The sequence below is a fragment of the Silene latifolia genome, chromosome X (genome assembly GCF_048544455.1).
Source record: "Silene latifolia isolate original U9 population chromosome X, ASM4854445v1, whole genome shotgun sequence".
In the NCBI taxonomy this organism is placed as follows: domain Eukaryota; kingdom Viridiplantae; phylum Streptophyta; class Magnoliopsida; order Caryophyllales; family Caryophyllaceae; genus Silene; species Silene latifolia.
This window is the reverse complement of record NC_133537.1, coordinates 124,698,832-124,711,289: the sequence shown is the minus strand read 5'-3', so window position 1 is coordinate 124,711,289 and position 12,458 is coordinate 124,698,832. Positions and strand designations below refer to the sequence as shown.

Sequence of the window (12,458 nt, the reverse complement as noted above, 5' to 3'; positions counted from 1 at the left end):
AGATTATCATGAAATCTTAATACTCCTTTATCTCATCTTAATACTCTCTTAATCTTGTAATCAACTCTTAATTTAGCATTAATACAAATCTCATTTCTTAATCTTTCCTTAATTTCTCTATTGTTCATCATTTATTTTGGGTAATTAGAAGATTATTTGGGTTTATTTGGAGGATTGACAACCTTCCATCAATCATCAAGTACTTCTATTATTTGCATTATTATTTGGAATCATCTTTATAGATATAATTCTCTCTTAATCCCTTTTTAATTTTTGTTAATCATATTCATTTGTTCATCATGTTTTGCCTTGCTAGTATGATTGACAACCTTGTTAGCATGTTAAACTTGATAATGAGTGAGTAGTTTCCTTAACTAGGGTTAATAGGGAATTAGGGAAAACCAACATGGGGATTGATTCATGTTTAATCTAATATGTTTTCATAATTAATTTGCTTGCTTGTTGTGATTTCAACTTATGCACATGTTATGTTTGATGAAATCCGAGCCTATGAATCTGAAAGATCATAGATCCTAATTAGACACTCTAATTAAATAACAAATTATCTCATAATTTGAGTTTATGTGATCTATGTAACATGCATGCAATATAAAAGCATATTAACATAAAGATTAAAGAAAAACAATTTCCTTACATTGATTTTATGGTAAAATGGGCACAAACTAGTTCACCTTACTAGTTTGTTCTTGAGCTATATGAATATGGAAGATCCTCCAAAAACCAACCTCCAAAGTAGAAGGTCTCCTTCTTTAATCTACCCAATAACTTACCCAACAACCTTACTAATATTAACAAGATATAAGTAAGACACAATCGGCATTGCAATGTGAAGAGCTTTACTTGGAGAAATGGAAGGAACATTTATTACACGCGCAAAATTTGAGAAAATACCACATGAATACTCTACCATCGTAGGTATTAAAGAATCAGTCCATGACATTTTAATTAATTTGAAAGAAATCATATTGAGAAGTAATCTATATGGAACTTGTGAAGCATCCATTTGTGTTAGGGGCCCTAGATGCGTAACTGCTCAAGATATAATCTTGCCGCCGTATGTAGAAATAGTTGTACCCTTGATAATATGTAAATATTACTAACATCTTAGTAATAAAATTTTGATACTAACTTCTTAGTAAAATGATGCTTATGATTTTTTAGAGAGAAAGACCAATTATTTTTCACATGCAAACACACCAAAAGAAGTAGTGTATAAATGAACAACAATTGGAGTCTTTTATGTGGAAAGTGGCGGGTGGTATTAGTAGAGTGAGGGAGTGCACTTGTTTTTATTTTTGTCCAATCTTATATCACATGCAAGTGATCATAATATGACTTATGGAAGAAACAACAAATAAAGTGAAATGATTATATCTATAATCATCCACTACACTCCATTTACACGGTCCAATGTCCCATTTACGGGTCCATTTTGGTTCTTATATTTATCGCACAAATACGTGTAAATTTTATTCAAACATCCTATCATGTTTAAATGCTTCCAATTAATTTCGTCTAAATCACTCCGTAAATATATGTGTACCGCTACACATATAGTTTACGTACAAATACTAATCACACTAGTGAACTAGTACCAATTTAATAATTAACTGCTTAATCATTAATTCCCGTCTCAAATAATTTATTATTCAATTATCGCATAATTAAATAATAATTTCCGTACCTCGAGTTCACAACTCGATATCTCTCCAAATCAATTTAATCGACTAACTCTTAGTCAATTTAATCAAGGGACTAATTTAAATTGTATCTCATACAATTAATTAGCTTTCGTGTTGGGGCTCGTTCCTTTAGGTGTGATCGAAACGGATCAGTTGATCACCGCCGTCTCACGACAATAACGTCAAACTCTAGTCAGCCAACCGTTATCGATTTACGTTAATCAACTGACGAGGATCAAATAATTAAATATCTGATGATATTCCTTTAATGAGATTTATTATGTAAACGCACTATTGTGGAGGACACTAACTCCAACAATCTCCCACTTGTCTGACACAAGGTGTGCGCTACCAATTCTCTTGTCCGTTTTAATCTCTCACTCAATGCAAGGTGTCTTTCAGGTCGCACTTGTACACGAACATATCACGACTGGTTTTCTCGATCGGGAGTGTGACTACCTAACCGGAAAAATCTCTCACAGATTACATCCGAGCGTGGCCACGCATTTGTAGTCATTAACTCCTCGAGTGGCGTTGAGATATAGTTTACCCAACATGGGTGGACAATTCCTGTATGCCCAATCTATCCTATTGCACAATACAGATCACCATGACCTACTAAATGCCCTTTTGGCCTCCTTTCACGGCACGACCTAGGACAAAAACCAAAGTCACTCGGAAACTGCACTTGCTCAGATAATAGTCTCCAGTCAAAAGAATCGACTCATTAGAACATCTTAGAGATCCCCGCCATAACCAGGCGTCTATAATAGAACTTAGGGACTCTCTAAATGGTCACTGTCCGGCAAAGTGTCACACACTCTTCCTATGTAATCGACTAGTCATCACGCATGACCTTATGGTGTTGAACAACCATCAATCGACTTACAATCTAGTCACTCCGAGACGTCACCTCATTAAGTGACTAGAGACAAAATACAATGTTCATCTTATTCACTTGAATAGTGTTCAACATTGTCTCCACAACTTATTCAGATAAACAAGGTATTCAATGTTTTCAGTCAAACTGAATAATTGAGTTCTTAAAGAAACTTTAACAATGAATGCGATCATCACTTATATAAATATCAATACTCTATCCAATATTTACATAACAATCTTTAGCAATTAAGGTATACTCCTCAATTCACATTGAGATGACATAACCATAATGTCTACCTTATGCCTACGGCTTTGGTTAGAGGATAAGCAACAGCTGCATCACTCTAATTTCCATTGCTATTTTCCTTTGTTCTATGCAATCTTTCCATCACATAGAGCATTTCTATGTACACGTCTAAACAAGTTTTTAGACTCTGGTTCTAAAGCCAGTCAAACACTCCCACTGTTTTCACAGTCTCTCGGGAGACGATATTCGGCTAACGGAACTACTCTAGTTCCATTAAATTCCGGATATCAATTATCTCTTTTACAACATCGGATGCTATAATGTACTTAGCTTTTCGTTCATGATTTGTACGTATAACACTTATACATACACATCTTTCATATGACATCTTTTATGTATGACTCCTCATATATATTTGCTTTATACATATATAACTTCTTATACATATATGTATAACTTCTTATACATATTATTCTTTATGCACATAACACTCTTACATGCTAACCATTCCTTAACGAGACTCATAACATCTTATAAGCATAGGAATGTAATCGTATAACCTTTTACACGAAATTCATTAATTCCTCCATTCAACAAGAGTAAATCCTCAGTGCTTCTCAAGTACTCAAGGATGCTCTTGATAATAATCTAGTGACACTCACTAGAAAATGATTGGTAATGACTTCTCATATTCTCAACATGATAAGTCCCGACGAGAGACGCTTTTAGCATATTTAATAGATCCTGCAACGGAAGCACAAGAGATCATATTAATTGTTCAACAACTTGAACGAGTCAAGAATCTTATCACATAAGTCTCTTGACTATAATGCTAATATCCATAGAGATCTATCTCATTAGATCTGGATATTTAATATGTGCCATGCTACTCTCAAGTATTCACCCGAGAATATTTCTAGTCACTAATATGTCAAACACATATTTAGACTAAGAAACATCACCTTAGCTATATTTCTAGTCGCTAATATGTCAAGCACATATTTAGACTAAGATACTTACTTTAGCTCCCACTAAACTCCATGTATCATAATGGTACCTCAACACTCGAATAATACCATTTTGATAGACTACATGATTGAACCCAAAGTTCCAACTCTTTGATGTATATAGATCACAAAAGGGATCTTTCAAGCATGCTAGGCTTCTTAGCATTGACAACATCAACAAAACTTCTCCCAAGGAGAAAGTTTCATTATTCATTTGCCGAATCTCATCCTCATGAGAAGCTATATTGCTAAGACCATACGAATTGATAAAGGCATTTGGGTTGTCACAAACTCTCTATAACAAGCCCAAATTTTAAACATCTTATGTAACCTTTACGACAAGATCAAGGTAACCAACCAAAGTATTCACCTTAAACCAAGTCTCAAAAACATCTCGTGTTTCCTTCCTTATCGCATCGTGTGCAAGGAGATCAACTCGAATTGCATGGTGACACGTCATTACATAGAGTTCATACTATAGAAAAGCCTTTGATGAGGGTTTAAGATTCGTTACTTTTGAAAAGTAACGCAATATTATCGCAAAATTATCTCCTTATAACCACTGAGCCATAATAAAGAACGTCTTCTTGCATTGTACTCAGTTTGTGGGTCTTGGACTTCCGCAAGTTCAAAATTTCTCCCACTCTGTCTTCAAGAAAATGAAAATCTTTCTGGAAAGACAGCATTACGAGCCACAAACTCTTTGTTCTCGTTTTGGAGGAGTAAAAACCAAGTGGTTCAATTTTGGATAACCCTCACAAATACACAAATTGGTTCTGAACATAAACAATTATGATCCCAAATGTATAAAAAGACAAGTTAGGGACTCTCCCTATCCATATCTCATATGGAGTCATTTAGGCTATTATAGTCGGGTTTTAAACTTTTAGTGAGAAAATAGCTTACAAAAAATTGCGAAAAACATCAAAGTATATCTCATAAAGTTCGGTTTATATACTTGACTACACCATACTCTATGGTGTCCCAAGGAGAAGGTATTATGTGAACTGGTTCACAATCTTCTTAGTGATTATCAAGGTCATTACTTAATATTTACCCATTTGATCTTCAAAATCATTACTTTGAAACTTCCGATCAACATCTTTATCTTGACGTGCTTTTGGTTTACTACTTCATTTTCAAAATATTCCACGTTTCAAAAATCACTTTTATGTCTTATTAAATAGATACGCGGTTTTCATATCTACTTAACATTACGGTAAAAGTAACGAAGTATATTTATAACCAACTATCGGCCTTACACATCCGTATATATATGGTCAATCACCTCACTATTGTGTTTCTTTTCAGCAAAAGAAAACATAATTTATGCACACACCATAATATTTTCAATCAAATGGTTGTTCGATGTGCTTATCGTTTATTCGTTTAAATGAATTTACTTGAGGTTTGATCAATTTGGGTTCACTGATTTAGAGACATTAAATCTATAAGATAGTATAATATTTAGTTTTCGTGAAGAATGTAAAATTACTCTAACTTAAGTGGTCTAAACCAACCACCAAGTTATCATAGGAGTAGGTACAACATTTTGTTTTAAATCACATGAGTGATGCCTTCTATGTATAAACATAGATGATTACATTCTTTTAAAACCAAATTTAGGTACATTTGTCCCTATCGAAATCATTGCTACTCTAGCACCATTTCGATACAAAAATGTCCTATGCTAGACGTCTTACGTTTTATCAATTCATGTAAACTTCTTTACAAAGAAATGACCCGTACTTGTTATCTCATACCAAGATAGTGGAACTAGCCTATCCATTGAGTAGATGTCTCTTTCAACTTTGTTCTATCGCATACATCTAGGGTTGATACTTCTTAACTCCCACTCACTTTCACATTCCTCTTTGCTTCAATCAAGCAAAAAATGAATCTCATGAAGACCTCTCTTCATGTCATTCGGGATATTTTATACACTTAGTAAGAGTGAATTACTATAAAGTGAGTGTAACATGTGGCAAAATCTCGACTTCTTGCGAAATTGGACTACCTAACCGTTCAATTGTTATCATATGCCTAAACTCTTTAGCGCATAAACAATCGATTTGGCCTTTCTCAAAGTGAGCCATTTGACGGTATCATATTGGAGTATTATAAGTGTTTTTGAAAACTCTTTTCACAAACTTTTGAATTACACTTGAGTAATTAAAACTAATATGTCATCATCATGACGGAGGCGTCACTTCCGAAATCAAGACTCTCTGGATAAAATGTGACTTCTTTTTAAACTCGTAATATGAGTTTGCAACATGAAAACCCCTTTTAAATATGTATGGATGTTAAGTTGTATAATAATCGCAATAATTTTGTAAGCTTATATAGGTGAATTTGTAAATCATGTTACCAATCATTGCCACCGAATTCCTTCAAAGAAACCTCTTCCTATGAAAGAACGAAACGAGTATAATAATAAATAGAGGATGAAAGGAGGATGAAGTGCACGATGTCATAGTAAATTCATTAATAAAAAGAACGAAAAATAGGAAAAATTAACATTAATCGTTTTAAAAATACTTGTGAAAACATGTTCAACAAGTTTTAACATTTATATAATGATCTCTCACTAAATTATATAAATGATTCCAAGACCCAAATATTAAACAAAAATAAGCATCGCTTGGGCGAAACATCCCATAATTGTGTAAATTTGGTAAGTCACGTTGACTAATTCTACCTCTAGAACTCTTGGTCGACGAATTTCCTTAAATCCATCTACTACCCCGGAACACAAGACCGTCTTATATCCCGTTGAGTCCAACCAATTTTAGCGTGTGATAACAGTTTACCACCCTACTTACCCAAGGTAAAAAGAGAACACCCCGCTTGGGCGAGCGTGGCTCTAATGAACAAGAGATTCATAGGTGTTACTAATTGGTAAGGCTAATCTCAATTTTTGTTATGTGAGAGATCTTGTCAATTTAGTCATAAATTCCTTATAAGTGAATTAATTCGGTGAATGTAAATGACGTGAATTGACAATCCACGATAATAAAATGCATGTGAATGGCGATTTTGGCATGCACGAAAATAAAACAAACAAACATGTAAGCATATGAATGAATCCTAGTATGACCTCCTAGTTAATAAAAACTAGTCTATTACATTTCGGATACCAACTCCTTGGTCCCTTGCCTCTTCATTCCAAAAGTGGCTCTTCCTTGTGGGATTTGGAACACCTTCCAAAAATAGACTCCCGTCTCGATGTAATTTGTCTTTTGGAAACGCCGGTAAAAATAACTATTACAATTGAATTACATAGCTATTCCTATTATACATTAATTAATAAAATAAATAAAACTATTAGTTAATTACAAACCGACGATACGGGATCGTATTTAATTACAAACAAATCGATATTCCCATTCATTTCGGGTAATAACGATTAAAATTAACTACGCCATACTAGGTACAAGAAGATAAATACTTTAAATAAATGACAATCATTCATTCAACTTAAATAAATATGCTTAAAAATGCTGTAAAATGATGCCAAAATCGCCTTATCCATCAATCGTTGGTATCCATCTCGGTTTTTGTGGATTTAATCGATTTTTAACATGTAAAAATCAATAATCAACTCTTAAATATCATTTAAGTCCAAAATAATTATCCGAACTGTTTTGAACCTCAAAATTAGTCCTCAGTAATTTTATGATGAATAATTAGTTTGATTTGGTGATATTTTGCTAATTTAAAATGGTAAAATCATAATATTTAAGTAAAAATCCAAAATAATTGAAAAATTACCCAAAAAATGAAACAAAAAATTTGAGTATTCTGGAACACTCTCAAGAACACCAAAATGTCAGAAAAATTGCCCAAAAATTCCGGATAAATTTTATGAAGAAAAAGATCGATATTTATCGGTTTTTAACCATTAAAACCAGTGAAAACACATACTAAAATTCACTTTTAACATTTAAATAATATTTTTAAATGTACATAAATTTAACATGGGAAGTATCAAAAGTTTCAAAATTATGATTAAATTATTTCACTTTTATCGACTTTTATCTCATAAAATCAATAAACATGCAAAAAATTTGAACCAACCTTCAACCTTTTGCATACAATCAGTAGAAAACATGCATGAGCTACCATAAACAATCCATGCACCGAATCAACTCTTAACTATTTTTAGTCAATTTTTAACTAAAATACGGCATTTTGACTCGATTTTCTACCAAAAAACATTAAAAATAGCAAAATAACTTCATAAATCACCAAAAAATACCACAAACCTTTTGAGATCAGTAGGTATGCATGTCCCAAAAAATTTCGTGCTAAAACCTCTTCTAACACAATTTTTGAGTTTTTATAAATTATCTCATAATTCATTAATATGCTTAAAATCAACATGCAAATTACAAGCCTAAGCTCTGATACCACTTGAAAGATCATAGATCCTAATTAGACACTCTAATTAAATTACAAATTATCTCATAATTTGAGTTTATGTGATCTATGTAACATGCATGCAATATAAAAGCATATTAACATAAAGATTAAGGAAAGACAATTTTCTTACATTGATTTTATGGTAAAATGGGCACAAACTAGTTCACCTTACTAGTTTGTTCTTGAGCTATATGAATATGGAAGATCCTCCAAAAACCAACCTCCAAAGTAGAAGGTCTCCTTCCTTAATCCACCCAAGAACTTACCCAACAACCTTACTAATATTAACTAGATATAAGTAAGACTACCCTTGATAATATGTAAATATTACTAATATCTTAGTAATAAAATTTTGATACTAACTTCTTAGTAAAATGATGCTTATGATTTTTTAGAGAGAAAGACCAATTATTTTTCACATGCAAACACACCAAAAGAAGTAGTGTAAAAACTAGTGTAGCTCCCGTGCTACAGCACGGTATTTTTTAGATTTGATTTATAAAGAAGCGGTCTCAATAAATTTATTTGCATAATTTATTTATTTTTTTAATTTAATGTTATAATGTACTAATATAATATTAGTAAGAGGTAAAAAAGAAAGTTATTTTTGCCTTAAACTATTAATATTATTATACTTTACTATTAAGAATAATTTATGACATTAATAATACATATAAGTTAGATGTAAAATGTAATTTAAACTCGAATTAGCCTGGTAAAGAATACCAATAAAAACAAAATTCGTATATATGTATTTATGTAGAAATTGAGAATGTAAGCAGTTTGGAATTACCGGAGTATATTATTAATAAGGTAAGGAATTTGCGAGATAATCTCAAGTAAAGATTTTAGTATATATGTATTTTTAGGGTATATATTTTCCAATTAGTGTAGCTAATTAGTGGAGCCAATTGGGTATATTTAGAAAAGATTTTGTTAGAGTATCTTTAGAAAATAAGAATTAGATAGTCAGAATATAACATTGAGCGCAATATTTCAGTATTCTTTAACATACATGGGCAGGAATTTTTAGGATGTGTTAATCTTTTAGTATATAGGGGATGAACAACAATTGGAGTCTTTTATGTGGAAAGTGGCGGGTGGTATTAGTAGAGTGAGGGAGTGCACTTGTTTTTATTTTTGTCCAATCTTATATCACACGCAAGTGATCATAAGATGACTTATGGAAGAAACAACAAGTAAAGTGAAATGATTATGTCTATAATCATCCACTACACTCCATTTACACGGTCCAATGTCCCATTTACGGGTCCATTTTGGTTCTTATATTTGTCGCACAAATATGTGTAAATTTTATTCAAACATCATATCATGTTTAAATGCTTCCAATTAATTTCGTCTAAATCACTCCGTAAATATATGTGTACCGCTACACATATAGTTTACGTACCAATACTAATCACATTAGTCAACTAGTACCAATTTAATAATTAACTGCTTAATCATTAATTCCCGTCTCAAATAATTTATTATTCAATTATCGCATAATTAAATAATAATTTCCGTACCTCGAGTTCACAACTCGATATCTCTCCAAATCAATTTAATCGACTAACTCTTAGTCAATTTAATCAAGGGACTAATTTAAATTGTATCTCATACAATTAATTAGCTTTCGTGTTGGGGCTCGTTCCTTTAGGTGTGATTGAAACGGATCAGTTGATCACCGCCGTCTCACGACAATAACGTCAAACTCTAGTCAGCCAACCGTTATCGATTTACGTTAATCAACTGACGAGGATCAAATAATTAAATATCTGATGATATTCCTTTAATGAGATTTATTATGTAAACGCACTATTGTGGAGGACACTAACTCCAACAGAATCCTTGCATTTTTTACCCATCACACTTATGTTTTCAATGAGACTTGTAAGACATAAACCAACTCGAGTCTCATTAGACCATGCATATAGTTGGATAGGGAGGATTAAGTCGACTTGTAGGTGTTGTACAATCTAATCGATTCAGCTCCGGGACCCAAGCCTTGTTAGAGATTGTAAGGTATACACTAACTCGATCCCATCACAACAATATGTGCTTGCATCTAGTAGAGAATTTGTTTATATGATCAAATCCCATGAATCCCCTATGAACTCATGACACTCTAGTGCTTTTAATCAATTATTTACATCTCATTTTAATCATCTTGCTTATTTTCATTACTTTATTTACATTGTTGATTAGTTTAGTTGATCTCCTATCTCAACCCAAATTGTGATACCCTTAGACACAACCATTTGCAATCGAAAATCCTACATCAATACCCGTCCCTTGGGATCCGACCTTTAATTACCTCTTTACTGAGAGTAGAGTAGTTTGTGAAGTTATAAATATTGTTTTGGTCAAGGTAACTTTTGACGACAAGTAACAAAACCGACGAACCAAAAATGGCGTCGTTGCCGGGGACGGTGTTAACTAGATTTGATTTTCTTTGATTGTTTTTAGTTGTGTCTTTCTTTACCTTGGGGAAGTCAAACTCCTCAAGGTTTGTTCTAATTGTTTTCGAGTTGTCTGATATTTTGCATGTCTAGGAGATCACAAGGTAACTTGTTACCCATTGATCTTGAAATTGAAAGAACTTTGACCAACAATAGAAGACTTGCTAGAAATACTTTGAGAGGTATTGGTGAGATTGTGGACATTCAACCAAATAATATTGAGTTTACCCACCCTTTTGCAAGAGAAGGAGAGGATAACCCAACACAAAACCAACCACAAAATCAACCCACATTGCCTAAATTTTCATCACATTCCATATCAACCGAGGAGAACCTACCAAATAGTACTCCTACCCCCACAACATTTAACCGGTAATTTCATTGCAAAATCCGCATTTATACAATTAGTTGAGAGAAGTCAATTTGGGGGGATGCCCAGTGAAGACCCTCATTCTCATATGGAGACTTTTTGTAACTATTGTGATGCGATTTCTCAAACCGGAGTTACTCAAGACCAAATTTGATGGGTCTTATTTCCTTTTTCTTTGATTGGTTCCGCGAAACAATGGTTGAAGGGCCTAGATAAGGCTACTCTTGGTATTGACTCTTGGAAGAAATTGGCACTTGCTTTCTACAAAACATTCTATCCTCCGGAAAAGACTAACATGTTGAGAGCCCAAATCACTGGGTTCAAACAAAGGGATGAGGAATCTTTGTATGAAGCATGGGAGAGATTCAAGGATACTTGTCGATCTTGTCCACACCATGGACTTAGCGAGTGGTTTCTTGTACAACAATTTTGGAATGGTCTATATGAAGACTCCCAAAACATTCTCAATAAGGGATCAAATGGTATGTTTACCGAAGTTGATGATAATCAAACATGGAACAAGATTGAGGAAATGGCAGTCCATAACTCACAATATAGTAGACCTCCGAAGGCTACTAGAGGAGGAAAGCATGAAGTGGACTCTATTACTCAATTAGGTGCTCAACTTAGTGCTCACATTGACACCATTAATTTGAAGTTTCAGAAGGCTATGGCTAAACTTTAAGAGGCCTCCAAATCACCTAAGCAACATGTTAATGCCATGGTGGCATCTTCATCAATTCCAAGTGGAGTATGTGAGAGTTGTGGAACTTTGGGACATGACCAAAGTGAATGTAGGGGAACAAGTGAATGCTTTCTAAGCATACAAGAGTGGTACCCCTTATTCCAACTATTACAATGAAAACACCAAATTCCATCCCAACCTCTCATACAAATGCTAAAATGTTCAAAACCCTCAAACAACATACACCCCACCTCCAATGAGAAACCAAGCTCAAAGACCCTTTTACAATCAAAACCAAAGTTATCAAAATCAACCTCCATACAATCAAACAAATGACCAAGGTTTTGATGTTCAAAAAGCGGTCCTCCAAATGCAAAAGAACCAACACGAATTTTTCACTGAAATGCAAAAGGATAGCTAAGCAAAAGACATCACCATTAACAACATACTAGCTCACACAAAGATGTTGGAAACCCAAATGTCTCAATTAGCATCTTCTAGTTCACAAAGACAAAAGGGGAAATTGCCACCTCAAGGTAATCCCCCAAGACATGAGTCGGTGAGTGCCATCCATTTGAGGAGCGGTACAAGGTATGAAGAGCTGAAGAGGCCCGTTGATGAAGGTGTTGTGAATGCTAGTGGCAAGGAAAGCGTTGTTGAAGACTCTAAGAAAGAAG

The 12,458-nt window shown here is 33.5% G+C and overlaps 1 non-coding gene across 1 annotated transcript; it reads right to left on the bottom strand.

Annotated features, from left to right (window-relative positions):
- Positions 1-11,391: 11,391 nt before the first annotated feature.
- On the bottom strand, positions 11,392-11,498 carry LOC141624780 (small nucleolar RNA R71). Its single transcript, XR_012534585.1, has one exon. It is a non-coding gene; the product is annotated as a small nucleolar RNA R71 (small nucleolar RNA).
- Between the last annotated feature and the right edge of the window lie 960 nt (positions 11,499-12,458).